Genomic DNA, 10,341 nt, shown 5'->3' with positions numbered 1-10,341 from the left:
TTGGCTGTACCCCTAAGAAGTAATATAAATAAAAATAATTTTGTAAGGTGCGATCACAAAAGACGATTTCTGCGTAATTTCTTTATTTTATTTTATGATTTTACTGTTCTGTAGTATAATCTGGAAAACAGAAACTGACCCAAAAGTGTGACACATGGACTCAATACTTATTATGCTGCTCAGAGGTCTCGTTGTTCAAGTGAGATCATGTTCAAAATCTATTTAGGCACATTTAATCTTTTCTAGCTGATCTCCAGTGGGTGTTTCTGCCAAGAAATACACTGTATGGCCAAAGTATATGGACACCTGACCATCACAGCTATATGATCTTGTTGGACATCCTATTCTAAAACTATGCACATTAATATGGCCCCTCTTTGCGGCTTTAACAGATGCAACTAGTCTGGGAAGGCTTTCCACAAGAGGAATGTGCCTGTGGAAATTTGTGCCCAATCAGCCAAAAGAAAATTTGTAAAGTCAGACACTGATGTTGGACAAGAAGGTTTGTCTCATAATCATTGCCCTAATTCATCCCAAAGAGGTTCAGTGCGGTTGAGGTCAGGGCTCTGTGCAGACTAATCAAGATCCTCCACACCAAACTCATTTTGCGCCATCATACGCCAACCTATTTTTAGGTTGGTGGGAGATCTTCCACATCTTTGGAGATGGAAACCCTTTTAGACAACACATTATCTATTACGGTCGCTATATTGATGACTTGGTATTTATTTGGGATGGGAACAATGAGTCTATCAACTTTTTTCACCAATATGTGTCACGTAACAGGTTAAACCTTAACTTTACAATTGAATCCAGCACGAATTCTTTAAATTTTTTGGATGTGACCATTAGACCTATTGGTGAGGTGATTCAGGTTGAACTATACAGTAAACCCACGTCGGGTAACAGTATTCTCAAATATGACTCTTGTCATCCATCACACCTTCTTGCCTCCATCCCCAAAAGCCAACTCATTCGTGTAAAACGCAACTGTACTGATCCAAATACTTATGAAGAACATGCTGTAGACACCATGAAGTGATTAAAATCACGGGGCTATCCGAAAACAATTCTGACACAAGCAAAAATTGAAGTAGATAAGGTTCCTAGGTCAGAACTTCTCACTTACAAAAAAGGATAAAAAAGATAAAAAGGAGAGTAATAAGAGTCCCTTTTCCTCTGTACCAATTTTTGTTACACCATATAGTATGGAATATGGAAAAATTTACAAAATAATCAGATGAAAAATTAAATCAGGTGCTAAAAGGTGGTTGTAAATTCGTGTCACGTAAAGCAAAAACCCTGAGAAACATATTATCTCCCTCTATGCTGCCCAGAGTTATCAATGACACATGGTTACAAAAACGCAAGGGATGTTACAAATGTAATGCCTCTCGATGCAAGACGTCCTCACATATTATTCAGGGCAATACCTGTAGATCTGAAGCACTAGGTAAAGTAAGTGATATAAGATACTTTATAAATTGCAATAGCACACACGTAATTTACCTATTGACTTGTCAGGGATGTAATATTCAATATGTGGGGCGTACCAAACGATCCTTGAAGGACCGGGTCATGGAACATCTAAGGTCCATAGAGGACCCCGAGTCAAAAACGCCCATTGCTAAACATTTCAGATATTTTCACAATTCTGATAGTACACTTCTGAAAGTACAGGGCATAGACTTTATACCACGACATCCCCGGGGTGGGGACAGGGAAAAGAAACTTGATGAACGAGAGGTTTTTTTGGATTCTTCATCTAAAAACCAGGGTACCTACGGGTTTGAATTCCAGAATGGATGTAAATATGTTTATTCAACGTTGATAAACATCTCAAAATATACTGCAACATAAAAGTTTTTCTAAGTGTGTGATTATTTAACAATCTCTATATAACATTTCTTTCAAGAAGTGTCACACAGTTTGAGTGAGGATTAGGTCTTGATGTCCAATCAAATCACATACTAATATCTATACTTGGGTTCTTTATAACATATATATTATTCAATTAATATTTTATTATTCTTTGCAATATGGAATAATTGCATAATGGTTCTATAAAATTGAGGTAAATTAACAGAATTAATGTTGCAGTGCTCATATATTTTTGTAGTTGGTTTAGTATAGAGCGGTTATACTAACTATGATATTTGTGTATTTGATAGGAACTTAGGGGTTAATGAAATGTGTTTTAATTGATGTTATGTCATTGGACAGAAATCTGTATATATAGAGCACTTTCACCACCTGTTCCATATCAGTGAACAAGTGCCCCAGAGGCATGAAACGCGTATGATGTCACAGGAGGTGATGTTCCCCCTGTTCCTGTTCATATAACATGTTTTTACCAAGTTGCTGTATGTTTTTATTATCTACCGAATAAAGACTGGCTTTTTACCTATTGTATCCCTGGTGTGCCGAGGAGTTTCCTTGTTTTCTTCCATGTTTATATGTAGCTTGCTTTGTGCACAGCAGCATAGTCATGGTCGAACAGGAAAGGGCATTCCCTAAACTGTTGCCATAAAATTGGAAGCACCCGATTGTCTAATATGTTTTTGTGTCTCTAGTATTAAGATCACTCTTCCCAAGAACTAAGGGGCCTAACTAAAAACATTAATAACAGCACCAGACCATTATCCCTCTTCCACCAAACTTTACAGTATGCACTATGCATTTTGGTAGGTAGTGTTACCCCGGTATGCACCACACCCAGATTCTTCCATCAGACTGCCAGCTGGTGATGTGTGATTCATCACTCCAGAGAACGTTTCCACTGCTCACGAGACAAGTGGCAGCGCGCTTTACACCACTGTAGCCTATACTTGTCACTGGGTTTATTGATGTGAGGCTGTTTTTACAGCTGCTTGGCCATGGAAACCCATTTCATGAAGTTCCTGATACACAGTTCTTGTGCTGATGTTGAGTCCTGATTCAGTTTGGACCTCTGTAGTGAGTGATGCAACATATGATAGGAGATTTGTATGTGCTACACGCTTTGTTGTTGCATCTAGATGCTTCTACTTCAAAACAATAGCAATTACAGTTGACCAAGGCCTATCTAGTAGTGCAGAAATTTCAGTCAGAAACTGGCTTGTTGCAAATGTGGCATCCTATGACAGTGTCATATTTAAAGTCATTGAGCTCTTCAGTACAACTAATTGCGCTGCCATTCGGCTAGATTACGAGTTGTGCGTTAGGCTGGAAAAGCAGCGTTAACAGGTCCTAACGCTGCTTTTTCCCTAGCGCTGCTATTACGAGTCTTGCAGGTTTAGGGGCACCACACACTTCTTTGGCCTTACCGCAAAATGACCTACGTAAACTTCATAAAGTCTTTTTTCTATGGAACTTCCATATCGCTGATATTGCGAGTCTGTCCTGGGAGGCCAAAAAGTGAGCGGTACACCCTCTACCTCCAAGATCCCTAACGCGTTTAAAAGTCAGTAGTTAAGAGTTTTATGGTACAACGCCGTAGCATAAAACTCAGAACTAAAGTGCTAAAAAGTACACTAACACCCATAAACTACCTATTAACCCCTAAACCGAGGCCCTCCCGCATCGCAAACACTATAATACATTTTTTAACCCCTAATCTGCCGCTCCGGACATTGCCGCAACTATAATAAACATATTAACCCCTAAACCACCGCACTCCGGCCTCGAAAACACTAGTTTAATATTATTAACCCCTAATCTGCCATCCCTAACATCGCCCACCACCTACCTACATTTATTAACCCCTAGTCTGCTGTCCCCAACGTCGCCGCCACTATAGTAAATGTATTAACCCCTAAACCTAAGTCTAACCCTAACACCCCCTAACTTAAATATAATTACAATGAATCTAAATAAAAATTAATATTATTACCTAAATAATTCCTATTTAAAACTAAAACGAAATAAGTTTACTATAGTTAAATAAATGAATCCTATTTAAAACTAAAGACTTACCTGTAAAATAAACCCTAATAAAGCTACAATATAACTAATAGTTACTTTGTAGCTATTTTAGGATTTATATTTATTTTACAGGCAACTTTGTATTTATTTTAACTAGGTAGAATAGTTATTAAATAGTTATTAACTATTTAATAACTACCTAGCTAAAATAAATACAAAAGTACCTGTAAAATAAAACCTAACCTAAGTTGCAATAACACCTAACCTAACCCTACAATTAAATAAATTAACTAAATTAAAAACAATTACACAATTAAATTAGCTGAAGTACAAAAACAAACAAACACTAAATTACAGAAAATAATAAACAAATTACAAGATATTTAAACTTATTACACCTAATCTAATAGCCTTATCAAAATTAAAAAAAGCCCCCCCAAAATAAAAAAAACCCTAGCCTAAACTAAACTATTAATAACCCTTAAAAGGGCCTTTTGTGGGGCATTGCCCCAAAGTAATCAACTCTTTTACCTGTAAAAAAAATACAAACAACCCCCCCAACAGTAAAACACACCACCCACACAACCAACCCCCCAAATAAAATACTATCTAAAAAAACCTAAGCTCCCCATTGCCCTGAAAAGGGCATTTGGATGGGCATTGCCCTTAAAAGGGCAGTTAGCTCTTTTGCAGCCCAAACCCTAATCTAAAAAATAAAACCCACCAATACACCCTTAAAAAACCTAACACTAACCCCCTGAAGATCGACTTACTGTTCTGAAGACCGGACATCCATCCTCAAGGAAGCAGCAGAAGTCTTCATCCAACCGGGCCGAAGTCCTCAACGAAGCCGGGAGAAGTCTTCATCCAAGCCAGACGAAGTGGTCCTCAAGACGGGCAGAAGTCTTCATCCAGACGGCATTTTCTATCTTCATCCATCCGACGCGGAGCGGGTCCATCTTCAAGACATCCGATGTGGAGCATCCTCTTCATCTGGAGTCTTCTTACTGAATGAAGGTTCCTTTAATTGACGTCATCCAAGATGGCATCCCTTAGACTCTGATTGGCTGATAGAATTCTATCAGCCAATCGGAATTAAGGTAGAAAAAATCCTATTGGCTGATGCAATCAGCCAATAGGATTGAGCTTGCATTCTATTTCAACTGAATAACAGTACAAGAGTACAGTATTAAATGTTTGAAATGAAGATTTTACATGTTGCAAAAAATAAGGGAGAAAAATAAAGGATCCTGGGAGGCGATAAAAGAAAATGTTTGGGCAAATAAGGGAGGTTCCTTATGATTTTTGCTTCAATAAACAATCATATAATATGCATATCTGTGTCTCTGTGTTGTCATGCTCATAGGAGCGGGTTTAGAAGTTTGGAGCTTATGTGTTGAGCTGACAGACTTAGTCCCATCATAAGCACAAAAAGGGGCCAGTGGAATGGGCTAATTTATGGTACTACACCTTTTAGGCATGGTTGAGACAACAGACAGACAATTCAGGTTTTATTGTACAGGATACTGGAAACAAGATTAGGCCGCAGTAACGCCCACACCCCCACTCTAGGGCCAGGAATAGGAGTGCTCACTAGAGAGCCGAGGACTGGAATGGCCACTTGAGGGCCAAGAACAGGAGTGCCCACTTTAAGGTTGAAACTTGAGTGCCCACCTGGGCCAAAGACAGGAGAGCCCACTCTAAGGTCAAGACTGGGGTGCCCACTTGAACCATGAACTTGAGTGCCCACTAGAGAGCCAAGGACTGTAATGCAAACCTGTGGGCCAAGGACAGGAGTGCCTACTCTAAGACTGAGACTGGAGTGCCTACTTGGGCCGAAGACTGGAGTGCCCACTTGAGAGCCGAAGACAAAATCAGGATGCATGTACTTGGCAGACACCCTCTGCAGGGCTAGGGTACAGAAGCAGGATACCAGTGCTTGCCAGATACCCTCTGCAGGGTGTGAATACTGGAACAGGATACCAGTGCTTAGCAGATGCCCTCTGCAGGGTTTGGGTATAGGAGCAGGATAGCGGAGCTTGGCAGATGCCCCCTGCAGGGCATGGATACTGGAACAGGATACTAGAGTTTGGCAGACACCCTCTACAGGGCTTGGGTACAGGAGCAAGATAGCGGAGCATGGCAGATGCCCCCTACAGGGTGTGGATATTGGATACACTACTAGCAGAGACAGGCTGATAACCAGAGAGAAGTCAGAAGACAGGCCGAGGTTCAGATACCAGGAATCGGTCCGATGAGACACCAAATACAGGGAGTATCTGGAAAAGTAGTCAGAAAACAAGCCAAGCTCAGTTTACCAGAGAAGCTGCCGATCCTTCATTTAAACACAGGGGAGATCCAAAAGAGAGGTAAGGAGAAAAGCCGGGTACAGAAGCCAGAAGATACACCAGAAACCTGTACACAGGCACAGGTCAGAGGAAAAAACAGAGTGTAAATCAAATCAGGGCAGGGAGTGGTCTGTGAGACTGCCTTTTATAGCAGTGCTGACAAGGTATTTGCCTGCAGCTGGCAGGCAGGTGGAGATAAAGAGCACAACCAGTGCAGGCAGCGGGTCTCCAGGAACATCAGTACAAGCCAGAGCCCTCTGGTGGTGTAGAGCCTGAGCAACAGGCTGCATATCTAGTGTCCCAGGTTCAATCCTGGGCATGGTCAAGACAGGTGTACAATAGGGTAACATATTTTTCAGGGTCAAACTTTTGTAGACAATAAAGAATAAACATAGAAATAAAGGTCCTGATATGGTGAAACTTCTAAGTGTGTTGAAATCTAATTTTAAACAAATATTCGTTTAAAATTAGCAACTTTAGTTTCTGAGTTATGCTTTATAATAACGTATGCAAGTTTATACTAATTAGCATCATCAGGATCTGTTCCAAGAAAGGTGGCAACCCTAGAGTACACTGAAAATACTTTATACTCTCAGTGGAACTGTGCATTACTGTAAAGGTGTAGCATGTAGAAGTGAATGCAATTCAATGTTAAACTCCTGTTTTTTCAAATTTACAACTTCCACATTCCCTCTGTCTGTTTCTGAGGCCAAATAAAATAAGATTGCAAAAGCTAAGAGTGCTGTGTGTTGCTGGAGCACATGTATAAAGTAGATCTCAATAAACCAACCAAACTCTGCAGTGATGCTGTTATTTATTCTCATGACCCTACTCTCACCCATTTCCAGATGCTAAAGGGACACTAAAGTCAAAATGTAACTTTCATGATTCAGATAGAGCACATAGTTTTAATAAAAACTTTCCAAATCACATCCATTATCAAAATATGCATAATCTTTTTCTATATTCACACTTTCTGAGACCCCAGCTCCTACTGAGCATGTGCAAACGTTCATAGTATATACATGCATTTTGCAATCGTAATCTGGCCCTTTATATTATAATCTGAAAGTGTTGCCTGTTGCTTTAAGGTTCTGGGTAAAAAATAGATAGGAACTATAAATCTCAAAAACTATAATATAATTTTTTAGTTCCTGAAGGTTTACAATTTTTTTATGACACTGTTAGAGGCTGTGCCACATAATGGAACATAACACCCTCTGTGGCTTTAGTGAGAGTTGTGAAAGGAACATGGGTATACTTGTAATCATCACCACATTAAAAGGAGTAGCTGTGTGAGTTGCAATTATAAATTGTGTGTATAACTAGACAGTAATGATTAACTCCTGAGAAGGAGACTTAAAAAGTGCTGACTCTACATACATGAAGCCTTTAGGATGATGTAAATACAAAATCCAAGGTATATATCCAACTGGGGCAGTATCCTTATCCTACTGGGGACGGTACCAACAGGATCTTTGTGCAGATGAGATGAGCAATAGCTGTTAAAACAACAAATATACTTAAATGTATCACTAAAAATATTAGAGGAAACTAATTAAATATGCATCATTATATTAACAAATTACTCAGTCTTTTGCAGTAACCTGTGTGATAACTCAGCATGATGTTGACTATTAGAAAACACTGTAAAATTATCATAAATTTCACCAATGAAAAGGAAAAAAAAACATTATGTAACACTCAGTATAAAGAGCGGACTAAATAAGAGTTTCTATACACAACAGAATATTACATCAGACAGAGTCAGTTCAAGGCTTTACATAAAATGCAAATAACTCAGACTGAAAATGAGTGAATCAAAGAATAGACCCAAGGTGAAACATAAGAAGGAAAAGAAATGCTTCCATTCTCTCCATGTTTTATGTTTTTCATCTTTCTTCCCATCATGTAGCCCTTTTCTTTCCATTACTAAGAACTTAATGATAGATTCATGCTGCCATGTATATCTTTGTTTCAAAAGTGTTTGGCCACAAAATTAAATTACCAATTTTGGTGCAGAGGATTACAGGTGTTCTCCATGTTCCATAGCAGTTTAGGGGACATCTCCCTGCCATTCAGCACATGCACTAGATTTTCTTTGTTCTCTAGTGGCAGAATGAGTTGAAACCTGATATCTACCTTCATTTCTAGTACTGTTATGTCCACTTCCTTGTTTGTTACAAAATCCATTTCTCATGTAAGATAGATTTGATCACCTTAAAAATGACAATCACCTACAACAACAGCCAAAATTAAGATTTGGCTGAGGGGATAGAGTACCCCCATACTTAAAGTGCCATAAATGATGTTGAGATCTGTGCAAATCCTATAAGGGCTAATTAAGTAAAAAACATAATTTATGTAAGAATTTACCTGATAAAGAGTCCATGAGCTAGTGACGTATGGGATATACATTCCTAGCAGGAGAGGCAAGGTTTCCCAAACCTCAAAATGCCTATAAATACACCCCCCACCACACCCAAAATTCAGTTTAACGAATAGCCAAGAAGTGGGGTGATAAGAAAGGAGAGAAAGCATCAACAAGGAGTTGGAATAATTGTGCTTTATACAAAAGATCATAACCACCATAAAAAGAGTGGGTCTCAAGGACTCTTGCCAATATGAAAGAAATTAATTTATCAGGTAAATTCTTACATAAATTATGTTTTCTTTCATGTAATTGGCAAGAGTCCATGAGCTAGTGACGTATGGGATAGCAAATACCCAAGATGTGGCACTCCACGCAAGAGTCACTAGAGAGGGAGGGATAAAAATAAAGACAGCCAATTCCGCTGTAAAATTATCCGCAACCCAAATCAAAAGTTTTAATCTTATAATGAAAAAAACTGAAATTATAAGCAGAAGAATCAAACTGAAACAGCTGCCTGAAGTACTTTTCTACCAAAAACTGCTTCTGAAGAAGAAAAAACATAAAAATTGTAGAATTTAGTAATAGTATGCAAAGAAGACCAAGTTGCTGCTTTGCAAATCTGATCAACAGAAGCTTCATTCCTAAAAGCCCAGGAAGTAGAAACTGACCTAGTAGAATGAGCTGTAATCCTCTGAGGCGGGGATTTACCCAACTCCAAATAAGCATGATGAATCAAAAGCTTTAACCAAGATGCCAAAGAAATGGCAGAAGCCTTCTGACCTTTCTTAGAACCAGAAAAGATAACAAATAGACTAGAAGTCTTTCTGAAATCTTTAGTAGCTTCAACATAATATTTTAAAGCTCTTACCACATCCAAAGAATGTAAAGATCTCTCCAGAGAATTCTTAGGATTAGGACACAATGAAGGGACAACAATTTCTCTACTAATGTTGTTGGAATTCCCAACCTTAGGTAAAAATTTAAATGAAGTCCGCAAGACTGCCTTATCCTGATGAAAAATCAGAAAAGAAGACTCACAAGAAAGAGCAGATAATTCAGAAACTCTTCTAGGAGAAGAGATGGCCAAAAGGAACAATACTTTCCAAGAAACTAATTTAATGTCCAGAGAATGCATAGGCTCAAACGGAGGAGCCTGTAAAGCTTTCAAAACCAAAATGAGACTTCAAGGAGGAGAGATTGATTTAATGACAGGCTTAATACGAACCAAAGCCTGTACAAAACAATGAATATCAGGAAGATTAGCAATTTTTCTGTGAAACAGAACAGAAAGAGCAGAGATTTGTCCTTTCAAGGAACTTGCAGACAAACCCTTATCTAAACCATCCTGAAGAAACTGTAAAATTCTAGAAATTCTAAAAGAATGCCAAGAGAATTTATGAGAAGAACACCATGAAATGTAAGTCTTCCAAACTCGATAATAAATCTTTCTAGACACAGATTTACGAGCCTGCAACATAGTATTAATTACTGAGTCAGAGAAACCTCTATCTCCATACCTTCAAATTTAATGATTTGAGATCCTGATGGAAAAAAGAGATAGAAGGTCTGGCCTTAACGGAAGTGGCCAAGGTTGGCAACTGGACATCCGAACAAGATCCACATACCAAAACCTGTGTGGCCATGCTGGAGCCACCAGCAGTACAAACAAATGCTCCATTATGATTTTGGATATCACTCTTGGAAGAAGAACTAGAG

This window comes from Bombina bombina, chromosome 3, assembly GCF_027579735.1.
Source record: "Bombina bombina isolate aBomBom1 chromosome 3, aBomBom1.pri, whole genome shotgun sequence".
NCBI classification, from domain to species: domain Eukaryota; kingdom Metazoa; phylum Chordata; class Amphibia; order Anura; family Bombinatoridae; genus Bombina; species Bombina bombina.
This window is presented reverse-complemented; position numbering follows the sequence as displayed.